We start from the raw sequence: 14499 nt of genomic DNA, 5'->3' as shown, positions 1-14499 counted from the left end.
TATCTTCTCAAAACTCACTTGTTTTGTCCAGACAGAAGATTCTACATAAAAAGATGAAAAGATTCTACATAAAAAGATGATGTTTCAGATGACGCCATCGAACAATTCCCCTGAGTCAACGCCATCAAGCTATTTCTTATTGTCAACGTCATTCAATCCTTCCCCAGTGCCAACGCCATAACAAAAATCGCCAGTGTCAACGCCTTCAAACCTTTCATCAGTGTCAACGCCATCAAACTGGTCACCGTTGTTAGCGACATTTCCAGTTTCAAAGGCATTAGGGCATTCCACAGTGTCAACGCCAAGGAATGATTACCTTGTGTCCAACGCCATCAAGCCAATCCCCTGTGTCTACGCTATTAAGTCATTCCCTTGTGTCAACGCCATCAACAATTCCCTTGAATCAACTCCATCAAACCAATCCATACGTCAACGGCATTCAATCATTTCCCAGTGTCAACGCCATCAAACCAATTTTTAATTTGAACATCATCAAACTATTCGCAGTGTCAAAGTTGTCACATCATTCTTGTGTGTCAACGTCATCGAAGCATTTTCTGTGTCAACGACATAAAACCATTCCCCACCGTCAATGCCATCAAACCATTCAGCGGTGTCAACGCCATAAAACCATTCCCCTTTGTGAGCGTCATTCAATCATTCCTCAGTGTCACCGCCATCAAACCATTTGAGAGTATCAATGCCATCAAACAATTCCCCGGTGTTAGCGCCATTTCCAGTTTCAAAGTCATCAAACCAGTCCCCATTGTCATCGTCATTAAGCCATTTCCATATGTCAACGACATCAAACGATTTCCAGTTTCAACGCCATCAAGCCATTCCCTAGTATCAACGCCGTCAAATCAATACCTTGTGTTAACGCCACCAAACAATTCCCATATATCAATGCCATTAAGCCATTCCTCAGTGCCAACACCATCAAACCATTCCCCTGTGTCATTACCATCATATAAATCCCTTGTGTCAACGGCATCGAAACTTTTGCTTCGGTCAATGCCTTGAAAACATTCCCCGTTGTCAACGCCATCTAACCACGTTTTATTTGACCATCTTCAAACCATCCGAGCGTCAAAGCTGTCACACCATTCCCCAGAGTCAATGGCATCAAACCATTCCCCATTTTCCAGGCTATCAAACCAATTCCCATTTCTGTGCCAAAAAACCATTCGCCTGTGTCAACGCCATCAAACCAAATCCCAGCGTCAAAGTCATCAAATCACATCCCTGCGTGAATGCCATCAAACATTCGCCGATGTCATCGCCATCAAGCCATTCCCTTTGACAAGGCCATCAAACCTTTCCCCGTGTCAACGCCATAAAATCATTTCACTGTGTCAACGCCGAGTCAGTTATCGAAGAGAGATTTCTGCTAATAAACTCTAAATGCAGCACGCCATACGTATCGAGAATTGTTAGGTATGTTTCCTTAAGTCAGATAGTTAAACAAACATACATAATGAAGTGAATAGTCTGTATTCCGTCTATTCATGTTTACGTCCCCCTGAAAACGAACGACACGCACATACTGTTTTAAAATGTGCAAAATCTCTGCCTATACGGAAGTTTATAAAACATTGTGACTCAAATAAGTGTTAAATAAGTTTGTTCAGTCACAAATCGCCACTTTAAGCCCTATACACATAACTTCTGACGACTAATGAGAAGGACCAGTTTTTTTGTGAAATAATTTTTGGGGGGCAATCAAAGACTTGCTGTCTCCACCATTTTGACGAAATGACTGAAAATTGAATGATGTTGTCTCTCCAAGACTGCTTCGGTGGCTTAATGGTTTGAGTGTCCGCACGGAAAACCGGAAAGAAATGTCGTACCAAAGACTTTAAAAATGGTAGTTGTTTCTGCCTTGCTTAGTGCCCCCACCGAGAGGTTAGAACAAGGAAACGGGTCTGGTGGGTCAGGGGTCTGTATAATGTGATTTCACAATCATCCTTTTCCTTTGTACAAGCGGCAAAATTTATTTTTATGGTTTATTATAAATGTAGTTGTGGGGCGAACAATCGACTGTAGCTAGGATTTCTTCGTACTGTGCGGTCCCTGGTCAATAAATATATACGGAATATTTTTTTCCACCTTTTGTCTGCCCTCATGTATGACAATTCTAGGCTGAATCGCCTTTATCTGTTCATGTTATGGAGATAGAAATGCATCTTTTTTAAACTCAGATTTGACTCATTTATGTTATTAGGTGCTGGACCTGAACACTGTGGAACAAACTCTCTGTGTGGCTATGGAGCTAGATGTGACATCAAGTGTGTATGCTTGTCTGACGACGGCGACCTGATGAAGAAGGAGGGTAAACTTTTCCCTCTGTATTACTGTTTGGGTAGGTTGAATATGTGCAGTAGCAGTAAAAAATAGCACTCTGCTTAATAATCAGAATGTGTAACAGCCTAAACGTAGTGAAAATACGCGTGTAGGCTAAGATTTATGACGATTATATAAAGAAACAACCGCCCGGTTATTGTAGACGGATCAATTACACAGAATTTATCCACACTGTAGTCATTTGACATGCCTAGCAAAGCCAGAGAAAGAGACATTTCGTCCTTTGCTTAAAACCATAAGGCAGATTGGTGCGGTTTGAAATTTGATTATAGCAAATGTTTACGCCGTGGATGATGAAATACTTTCTTTTCTATGTTAGAATAAAATTGTGGTCTTTAGCAACACTCGTATAAATAAAGGAACACTTGCAACTAGAAATCGATCCACTGTAGTACAATGATGTCGTCAGGTAGTTTTTCATGCGAAGAAAAATAAACAAATAAAAAATAAGGAAAAATTACTTAGAACAAGTAAAAAATATGTGTGGTAAAAACTGAAGTGATGTGATTTATACCATCCGTTTTATCAGGCGACAAAAGTCTACAGCACATTTTGCTACGTTATAAAGTTTTTCCTTAGGGAATTCTTTTTATAATAAAAATATGATTACATGAGCATAGATATGTTAGGGAATGATAGGGAGAAAATTCTCCATCTAGTTACAAGCAGTCCCTTAATGGAAACACCTCAAAGAAACGCTTTCACAATGAAATGAAAAAATTATAAACGTTATAAAATGGGTAAAAACTGTACTACATCGTGTTATGTATACATTTCACATCATTAACTGACAGCAAATCCGTTCAAATTACAGGCTTACGTTATAGAACATCATAGAGTAACATTGGAAGAAATTGCACAACCAAAACACACAATCTCACCGCTTCTATCCCAAGGTTCGGGGGTTTCACAGTGCAAAGATGAACTTCTTGGTCTCACAAGAAAATAAGATAAAATATTTCATGGAAATGTCTTTGAATGACAGGTTAGTGTGATTCGAGAAGTTTATGTATTGTTGATAACCAACTTTATTTGTCTGTGTCCTAAGATGAGGGAGTCACAGATTGTGGAAAAAAGCTGTGTGGTTACAGAGCAGAATGTAACACGGACAGGAGTGGGTGCAGATGCTCAATCAACAATGGTGTACTACAGGAACTGGAGGGCACACCTCAATCTCTGTGGTATTGTGTGGGTAAGTTAAAGGAGGCCTACCATCAGAAATATAACATTGCTGCTGTAATTACAAATCGGTAATAAAGTGTATATCCACAACTGACATTTCTTATTGTCAGCCGAGTACATGGGTTTCGGTAATAACAGGTTACATCCATCTCTAGTGTTGCGGGTTTAAACTTCTATTTGTGTGGATATGAGGAATTGACATATTTATAAATAGCCATAATAATAACATATTAACCCGGTGTTATCATGCTGAAATATTGAGCTAACGATGAGCATTTAAATTTGGTAATTTGTTCAGGTGTTTCCATACGTATCCACGGATTTCCTGACAAACAGTCCACAGTTCTTAACGTCTCCACGGATTTCCTGACAAACAGTCCACAGTTCTTAATTACTAGATGTAACGTGATCTTCATGCCTATTTTGTGGGATACCTTTGGAAATATGTATTAAATCGGTTGATTAATAGTATTATTTCTCCCAGTCTGGAAGAGCAGATTAAACACACTCGCTTAAAATGATTATCATATTGTTACATTTTTTACACTCGTTCACGCACCCTAACATTACTTACTGAGAAAGTTAGAACAAATAATTGATGGGGAACATAGCAATTGATTTTTCAAGGAAAAATCGGATTTGAGGAAATGACAAATCTATTATGTATTGTTTTAAATGTGGCTTTTCTCCAAATAAGTAAAACATTTCTTATTCAAGCCTTAACATGTAATTTACCAGAAGGACACCAGATAATGGCCTAAGCAGCGCATCAGCCTTTCGACATGAAGGTACACAAGTGTCCTTGCTTGCAGAACTGCTTTAACTTAACTGTCTGCTATTGAGATACGTAAAGGATGTAGCAGAATTCAGCGTGGATTTAGACAGTTATGCTGTTTTATCCAGTGCTATAGTATAAAGCATACTAAGGACAAAATATACCGCTAAACGTATGTTCTCACTACCCTGTATATTGCAGATCAATGTGAGCTTAAAGGCAACAGATGTCCTGACAACACCACATGTAACAAGGGCCTGTGTCAGTGTTCTAAGGGAGCCACACAGTCATCTAAAGGACAATGTTTAGGTGAGCTATGTGTTAGGTGAGCCATATACAAATATGACACCGTCATCGCTGCTCTTGTTTTTTTCTTTGATGTAATCTACTGTGGTATTCACAACATTTTAGTGCGAACTTGTACACAGACGAGTTGGAATGAAGAGTGATTTCCCCTGCTGTTGCTGAGGGGTCTATTTTCTGTTGCTGTATTTATATAAACGTTTTGGGATATTTTATTGTCATTTACGTAAAGTCCGTTCTATTTGATAATTTCTAACTCCAGGAGTTTCAAAAAAAATGCAACACGAAGCCACTATTTCTGCGCAGAAAGCTGCCAGCTTATTAACTTACAGTTGACCGGCACTTGCGCCACCGGATTATCAACGGTCAAATCAACGGTCAGATCAACAGGAAGACAGAATAATCAAATTGTCCCTGATAATTGACATCTGTTCAACACTTTGATTTCACAATTTCAGGTAAACCATCAAATGTCCATGTCACCACAGAGGGAGAAAGTCCAACCCAAAGTAAGCCTATAGCCTTTTCTGTGTAGGCTGCTGGTGAAACAAGCGGCTCTTCGTTATGCTGTCGGAAAGATACCAATCACTCTTTTATTCGTGTTTTGTTAAAATTTTGCCCTTGTACTGATGACGACGAAGTTTATTAAACTGTCCTATTCCAAGAAGAAATAGAAACAGCTTACATTAATGCTCATGTAGAATTTTACTTCATAAATTATATACAGGAAAAATCGACACTTTCGCCCACTTGTGTGTATAATACTGTTTGCATAAAGTTGTATTTATCACTAGATAGCAGTCCAAACTGAATCAGACGTGCCCTTCTTCAAGAAATATGGCTAAGAGACGTCCCTCCTCGCAGAGCTGGTGTAGTAACGTTTCTGCCATTTTGTTACCTCCAACACCAGTATAACCACCCTCGCCACGCCAGGTTTATCTAGGTACAGGTTGAAATAAACACGAACAGCGCCCCACAAACTGCCTATGCTTATACTGTGTGAAACGCTCAGATAAGAAGAAAATGTCACTGTCCTGTTAGAAATATCTTAAGATAGCCAGAAGAGTTGCACTGGGCAAATGAATGAGTGTGACTTAATAAAAGTGATCTCATATAAACTTCCTAAACGACCGACGCAAGAAACCATTACACTTTTATCACCACGAAATAGTATTTTGGTACCAGTGTTTTTGGCCGAATTAAAGACAACTACAAACAGTGTATCTTGACCTGTATTAATATAAAAAGCTGTGATTACTGACAAATGGTCATACTTAACCGGTGACATACGACCTCTTGTCAGGTTACCTCAGTTAGGATTTTGATCTAACTGTTCATGCTCCTACATGTAGCACAATAGCTAAAGCAGAATTAGGCATAAAGTTAATTGCAACTGAAAAGACGTTACTGGTCTAGAATTACTCAAAATAGTGTATTGTCATCACATTTAACATACTTTGACATTTAAACCCTATCATGCGAATCACAAGAGCTATAATTACTGTAAACTTTGAGTATTCTTAAAAATATCATAGTATAAAATAAATAACTTCTGATATAGAATAATATACAACATTTTACACATCTAACAAATGCTGTGTGCATGCCTCATAAATGACTTCCTGCAGAAGTAAGGGTCAGATTACAATATGAATACGTACAGATAAACGTGTACTTGGAGTGGTGCAGATGCAAGTAAACATGAGGAAAGCAATTATAGTCTTAATTTAAATTTATGTACGTTTGGTCTCTCATGTCTTTGTTAGATAAGGCTACACGAAGTACAAGACCGACTTCTACGATTCGAGCAGCAGATGAAGCCAGTGCACCAAAGGGTATGAATTTATTTACTATTTATATTTGTAATTTTTGTCACAACTACCATGGCAGACAGTAATGTGGGAGGGGTAGGGGATGGGGTGAGGGTGGAGTGGGGGTGGCGGGTTGATACCTTTTCACCTGTGACACCATGTTCTAGGAAGACGAGCCGTTTTTTGAGGAAGGTTAGAATTTCGAAACTGTAAACAAGGCACCAAGACCCCAGGAACGATGAGAGCGGGTCTGTGTACACATTCACTGTCCAGGGCAGGGATCGTCAAAAGCACCTACATGTAAAGCTTAAATATGTAAAGACAAATATGTAATTGTTAAATCTATACAGGCTATGTACTGTATTCTTCCAATTAAAGCTCAATGCCATCAACGAACACATTAGCTTGGCATATTCCATTGGCTACACCTGTTACATAACAACTTCAACCGCATGGGGCGAAGCGCTTGCGTCCTTTCGCAGACAATCTCTAATTTTAAACTGGTTGGCAATCGACCTGAGCGACAGAAGAACAATTTCAAATCTAGATGCAAGGGGTTCTTTCGCCAGAAAAATATTTTAATATAACTTGATGATCCGTTTGTACCCTGGCGTGTTTGTTATACCCCCCTTCACTATATAACATGTCTTATAGACGACAATTCACGGGAGCTGACAGTAGGATTGACTACAGGAATGGGAGGGGCGATTTTACTGGCTGTTCTATTTATGATCGTTGTCTATGTTCGGTAAGTTTATCATCTACAATCCAGGGCAAATCATGTTGGACGAAGACGTCCCGGACCCAAGATGTGTCCATTGTGGAACATGAAAAAAAATGCGCTGAACGAAGTGGTTATCATCACATCAACATGATCACATGAAGGAGTTTTATATCAGAAGTTGGTTAATTTCCGATTTTGAAGCTGTTTTTTCGCTTACACACTTATAATATATTAGCCAATGCGTAGGGAATACTCAGGGAGTGTTAGTCATTGTTTAGATACATGTATGTTGCTACGGCGAAACAGAAAAGCATAGCTATCTTCCTGCTACAAGGCAACTGTTACGACCCAAACTGTCTGTATGATAAAGAGATGGCTTTTTCGAAATACACGCCACTTTAGCCGCACAAAAAAGTAACCAAAAACAGCAGATTTTATTTTTCAACAGTTTATTATGTTTAACAAGAACAGATAACAAGACTTATACAAATACCTAAGTACTTAAGTTTAACCAGAAAGGATAGCAGTATCTATGCAAATACTAAAGTACTTATATGTACAACGGTGTCAAGTCCAAACGGACGCATATATTCCACAATACTTAAAAATGCACAGAGGCAATATTCACAAGAGGGAAAATCCACAGTATAACTGAGTGTATGACGAAATATACACAAAATTCCACAGACAGGGTCCGTGTACTAATAAGCGCTGTGTACACAAGAGCACAAATTAAATATACAAGTTCAGACTGAACAAGTGCTCGGTGGAGATAGGATATAACAAAGCCAGAGGCTATAAAGACACCAAAATTTAGCACAAAAGGCCTACTAAAGTAACACACAGCGAAAGCATGAAAAACTCCTCAGTAATTCTCCTTTCTGCCCTTTTGAGCTGCTCTCATAGGTCTTATATAGACTGGTGGAATTTTCTAGAATAAGAGAATTCTTGAACACATGTTGTAAACAAACAGGCACCGAACTGAGCGGATTCTGGAACATTCTAAGGTAGAGGCAGACAGCAGGCCCTGAACTCAGCATATGGAAACAGTGGCAAGCTAAACTTAGAAGCTCACGGCAGTTGTTCACATAACACCTAAAACCCAAACCTAAAATAGCGCAAACAGAGCTGATTGTAAGGTTTAAAATTGTGGTTGAGCTCACAGAAATAAGGTTAATAGCCAGGAATAAAACTGTAGATAAACAGACCGCAGATAAGAGAAACAATGTTATTGCTGAGGCTCCGAAGAAGCATGGGCATATGTCTTCAATCCAGAACGCACCTCTGCGCATTTAAATCGACACCATACAACTTACACGGATTTTATTGAATTCGCTCAAAAGTGTCTCAGGAGTACAGATTCGAGCTTCAAACTCGAAAAATGGGGAAATTTGCAAAGACTGCATATGCAAAAAGCAAACACGCACATCGACATACTATTTCCAGTACATCCAGCTGAAAAGCTCTAGATTTATTTTAGTCTTTGCATTGTAAAATCCCTTTTCATTATTTGAATGTTATTGTATGTTAACTGTGATAACAACGCAGTATTCTCAATAGTCCTAGACCAGTGACCAGCATACTCCTGCTTAACCCATGGGTGCTATAGGCGTGTAATTTGCTTCCGTTTAAGCAAATTTAAATTTTAATGAATGAATGATTATGGCTTAACGCCACATCGGCAATATTTCAGCCATATCGTGGCGAAATTTAAACTTTAAATTAGAACAGTTAGAATAACTGGGGTAAATTGACAAGAGGCGATACTATACCTGTCCCACACTGTCGCCCGCTGTTCTGAATTGTCTCTATATGTTGTTCGTCTTTAATGTATTAGATCCATATTCAAGCAATAGTTGCTTGAAAGTTAAGTCACCTGGTGCATTCCAAAAGCGCATGCACTTTTTAACATTACTCCCCTAACACACTGAACTAAAATCTATAGGGAGAGTTTTCCTGACGAAAAACTTCATACTCTCTTATAGGTAGAGGGAGTGCATAAAAAGAAAACAGTCAAATGTGCGGGAATATGCAAAAAACATAAAGCTTCAACCACTAAAAAGCTATACAATCCTAAGTAAAAAACAGAATCAAATGAATGTTTTTTTTTTCTTCTTTGTTTTCCTCAGGAAACATTGCCGCTTAAAGGAAGAGAAAAGAGGTGGATCTCAAAGCGGTGTTCTGCAAGATACCAATTCCACTGACAACGCATCAACTGTTAATTTAGGTCATTCTTACGAGAATGTAGTGAGTTCATCGTTACCTGGAGAGAGCGGACCGAGCAACCCTGCTGGTCCCAGACTTGGCTTTCCTAGCGTTATTCCCGCATATGATAGTCCCAACACATACGAAAACATCAATTCGCCTTTACAGTCACCTGATGACAATGGCAATAGCAGACTGTACGAGTCTGTTAAGACAGCGGACACGTCCGATACCAGACTGTACACAACTCTGAGGCAAAACTTAAGGTCGCATTAAAAATAGCTACTCTATAATATAATCGCTCGTGAATATCAATGTACAGAGATTGTAGCATTTATGATACTGAGAAATGAAGAAATACCAACACAATGGTATTGTTTATCTGTTGAACTTACTGATACATATTCCAGTATCCATTAGCACAAATAAAAATACTTCTTTTAGATACTCACCTGTAGAAGTGAATGACGCCTACGTGTACATGACTCACCTTGTAACATTAGGTAGATCCTGTGTGCTGTGTGACGATTCGAATCAGCGTCAGAAGTTATTAATACAGAAACCAGTGTGTCAAGGATATACCATCAAATAACTTGTTCTTAAATCTGACAACGCGTACAGTTGTCTTTAAATAATTATGGACTCCGGCGCACCTATTTATAACTGCGTCTCATTCTGATCAACCCTAGGTTAGAACTGTACATAGTTAACATATTTATTTATTTGATAGTCTTTTACGCCGTAATCTACAATAATGCACATACGACAGCGGCTAGCATTATGGTGGGGGGAAACCGGGCAGAGCCCCGTGGAAAACATAGGACCACACGCAGGATGCTAAAGGACCTTCCCACGAACGGCCGTAGAGGAAGCCAGCGTGAGCTAGACTTGAACTCACATTCATGGGAGGCGCCTGGGTCAACTGCGTCGTGCTTGGATGTTAGTCCCTTGGCCACGGAGAGCCCGGGTGTGTATTGAGTCATTTCTGTTTTTGTGACGAAGGTGTAGTCTTCCAGCTCTCTGGGACCCAGCGGTAGGACCAGTTTGGATTGATTCCTGAGCAGGTGTGTGTTGCTGCATGCCATTCGTCATTCTGTTAGAATCCGAGATTATGTCCTTATGATTGATGTGTGGCGTCGATATGTAGTTGCAGCAAGGTGAAGGTGCCAGGATATCGTTATCCGACAATACTAAAATCGATAGTAACGAGTTTGATATCTGATCTTCACAGACACTTTACTGTTAGTGTCGATACGGCCACTGTTTTTGTTTTTTTTCCTTGCTGTCACGAATTCACCTTCGCAACTGTTAAACCTATTGTGATACAGTGCTCCAGTGCAAGGCGATAAAATACTTAGGCTGTTCACAGGATTTTATTTTGTATTTAACATTTTTTCACTAACATGTCGAGTCATCACGGATATGTACATATTCTGTGTCTTCTCGTGACAGGTCGAGTCCATTACAGTTCTGCCTGTAAACTGAAATACCATGCCACAGATACCAACCACATTATACACGGGGCCAACAAGGCCTGTTTCCTTGCTTTAACCTCTGAGGCAGCAGTTGGCACTACGTTTGGTATCTAACCCGGTCTACTTGTTGTCATCTTTAGCACTAAAGTTACTCAACACTGTTTAGGTTACATGAACTTTAAAATGTATTAAGGCTCTGATAAGGTAAACTATCGCAACAGGTAAACTGTTCATTCAATATATTTCCAATGTTTAGCCGCTGTGAATTTTACAAGGGCTAACTCAGTCATTAATGGGGCCAACGCTGAATTATGACACATAAGGATCTTAAACACTTCGAACGCAGTTGCACCTTTTGCTCAAGTCGAACACAGTCAGCAATAGGGGTCAGGCAGACTTGTGCTAATGTAGTCAGGACTCGGGGCGTGTGCAATACACGGAGATAAAGAAACTATTGTCCACAACTTGGATCTCGGACTAACGTGGAATTAACCCTGATTGACACAGTAATGTCACCTGCGTACAGTTAACTGCACGGGCTTACACCACACTAAAGCACATCGATCGATACCCACGCAGTGATACATTAGTGTGTACATGTAAACTGTATATAGTTCTACGGACCTACGTGTGTGCAGGTCGTCACGTCCTCGGTTTTGCGTCCTACGATCTAGGAGCTTCAGTTCCTAAAGCTTGACTGCAGTACAATTATTGTGGTGCACAAAATAAAACTGAGTTGACTGGAGGGATTGACGAAATGCAGGTGGGAAAAGATTGTGATCGAAGAAGATAAACTGATGATAAATTTTAATTATGTATTAATGCTATTAAGGTTTACTGCTGGAATGAAGAATGGTTTTCCTGAACACGAGGGTGCCCTGGGTTATGGGTGGAGAAGAGTAGACATATCACCATAAAAACAACAGCCCTTCGTTTTTGTACCATTCTGACGTAAACATATTTTCAGCAGTTTTTGTTCCGCTGTCAGAAATGCGGGGGGAAATGTAACGTCCATGATAGACACAACAATCGTCTTGATTTAATCGTCCATGGAATACTGAAATGTCTCTCTACCCAAAAAGTGACTTCGATACACTTGAATAAATTTGTAGGGGGTCAGCCATTTAAACAGGTTACGCGGTTTGCGGGAACTCAGTAAGTCCGGCAATATGTGGGACAAATGAGTGTAACATGAAGAGGAGTTTCACAATTCAAAGCCATGCTATGACCCACTTGCGTAAAGATACTAGTACTTTAACATATTATCATATCCTCAATAAATGTATACCTGATCTATATAGATCTGTACATGTCGAAGTATGTGTGTATTTTGCCACAATCCTTCACACTACCTGTATACAATTTCAACTGGTACTACACTTGTATAATGTACATCACCACTTGTCATTCAGATACACACAGCTGCATCATTAATGTACTCAATGGATGCAGGGCTGTATACAGTAAATAGCGTTGTGCTGCTTTTGAGGTTATTCACACTAAAAAAGGTTAGACACGGCTTACACCATATCGTTCTCTCTTGCCGTTGTTTTCCTTCATCTCTGTATAACCTTCGAAGTTTCAGCATATCCCTGCCGAGTTTTATACATGTAACAGAATGTATAAGACGGTGTGCAGCACTACATACATCTTAACGCTAGAACAGAGGTTATCTAATCGTCCACCATGAAACATAAAGCAGCCCTGTTAGTTCTGGATCATGTTGGTCATAAGAAAAGGAGAAAACAATGAAGCAATAAACATACTCCTGATCAGGAAGAATCGTGTTGTGTAGTACGTCTAATTTCAATAAGGAATTAACATAAATGCAAAAACGAACTACTCTCGTGGTATCATTACTGAGTGACAACGAGAAACAGACGTCATCAAGCATTCCGTCTCGAGGTATAAGAATGTATTTGAACCTGTTGCCTAAAACATACATCTCCACGTAATAATAGCTGTTACCCAAAATTCCACTGCTGTAAAATAAAAACAGTCCTGTTAATGACCATTTCTTGACCACATTATTTACCAAAACAATAAACTATAAATCGTGCAAATAGGTCACAAAAAAGTATGAATGGCCTGGGGTAGAACGTTTTATTCCAATAAGGAAGTAAAATAAATGCACAGACAAACCAGTCCCGTGGTATACAATATAACTCTATAGGGTGACACTGAGAAAGGGCAGACTGTTGTAAACATTGCAGAAATTCAGGATCCACGCACCTAAATACAGTGGCTCGTGCATGTTGAATTTACGCAGACAATGTACACAGCTAACGTATGGACGATGACAATCACTACCTTCTCAAGACGCTGGGGTGAGCTCCTATCTTTGTCGGGTTTAACATTTGGTCTGACAGCAACACTCGTCACAGGTGAGTCCGGCTAATTTACCCATGTGGCTCCTAATGGCTGTCCTAATTTTTTTAACTTAATCATTGCTTCAACAGTCTTTATTTTGTTTTGAGGTGCCTTAGTCATCACATACGCCATTATTGCCAGTATTGTACTTGGAGTAAAACGGGAAGAAACCCCGTGGGAAAACTAGGACCATCTGGAGATTTCTTGCAAGCCCCCCACCCCCCGTACAGCCGGAGAGGAAGCCAGCATAAGCTGGATTTGACCTCACAGCGACTGTAAGGTGAGAGGCACCTTGGTTTTTCCGATGCGACAAAGGCTATAAATATAAGTACAAGATATACATATGACTTGCAGCAGTCCACACATGCAGGCTCACCTGCCTATTGTGTTCTACCCACAGTGGATCAGGTCCTGAGGCCCCAAGATAGAATAGCTCCCGCTGTTAAAGATGTATTTATTTACATATTTGATTGCTGCTTAGCACAAGCAAAATGCAGCTATAAAATGGGGATAAGTTTTATGGTTGGTGGGCATGATATAACCTCAGGTGTTTGCTGTACCTCCGACTTTTGAAAGTCTTAACCCAGCACAGCTGAGAATTTGGGTGAGTGAATAACACTCTAAGTGTACCAACGTGTCAAACACGCTTATATGAGGTATCTTACCACCAGTAGAAGCCTTCTTACACAAACCAGTAGTCTAGGATAAGTCCTAATATAAACATGTATAAAACAAATAGCCCGAATACCAAGCCCGGCAAAATTCTCATTCAAAAAGATTATTAACTTCCGGGAGGTTTGCATGTGTAATGTGTCAGTTATGGATGAGAGACTTCTCCTAACAAAACTCTGTAAGTAGCACGGAATACACGTCGAGATTTGTTGGATATGTTCCCGTTGATGAGATCGGTAAAGAAAACATACATCATGAAGTGAATAGCCTGTATCCTGTGCATTCCGGTTTACTTCTATCTGAAAACACATTTCCATACATGGCAACGCAGAGATTTCTGTATAAACTTTTGCATAGGACAAGTGTTTAAAACAGTTACATTTTTACCTGTTTTAGTTACTGCATGTAAACAAGGGACAAACACTAACTGTTTTAACATCTGCCAAATCTCTGTATACAGGGAAGTTTATTAAACGTGTGACTCAAATCAGTGTTGAATGAAATTTATCCACTCACAGATCGCCACTTTTAAACTCATACAGATAACGAGTGATGAATAATGAGACAGACCAGTTTTTCTGTGAGGATTTTTTTCTTTTTTGGTTTTTTAAGCAATCG

The 14499-nt window shown here is 39.6% G+C and overlaps 1 protein-coding gene across 1 annotated transcript in view; it reads left to right on the top strand.

Annotated features, from left to right (window-relative positions):
* The window catches only part of LOC135462875 (uncharacterized), a 315472-nt gene that overhangs the window by 281880 nt on the left and 19093 nt on the right, over nucleotides 1-14499 (top strand). The window lies entirely within an intron of this gene.

The sequence above is a fragment of the Liolophura sinensis genome, chromosome 2 (genome assembly GCF_032854445.1).
Source record: "Liolophura sinensis isolate JHLJ2023 chromosome 2, CUHK_Ljap_v2, whole genome shotgun sequence".
Taxonomy (NCBI): domain Eukaryota; kingdom Metazoa; phylum Mollusca; class Polyplacophora; order Chitonida; family Chitonidae; genus Liolophura; species Liolophura sinensis.
This window is presented reverse-complemented; position numbering and strand designations above follow the sequence as displayed.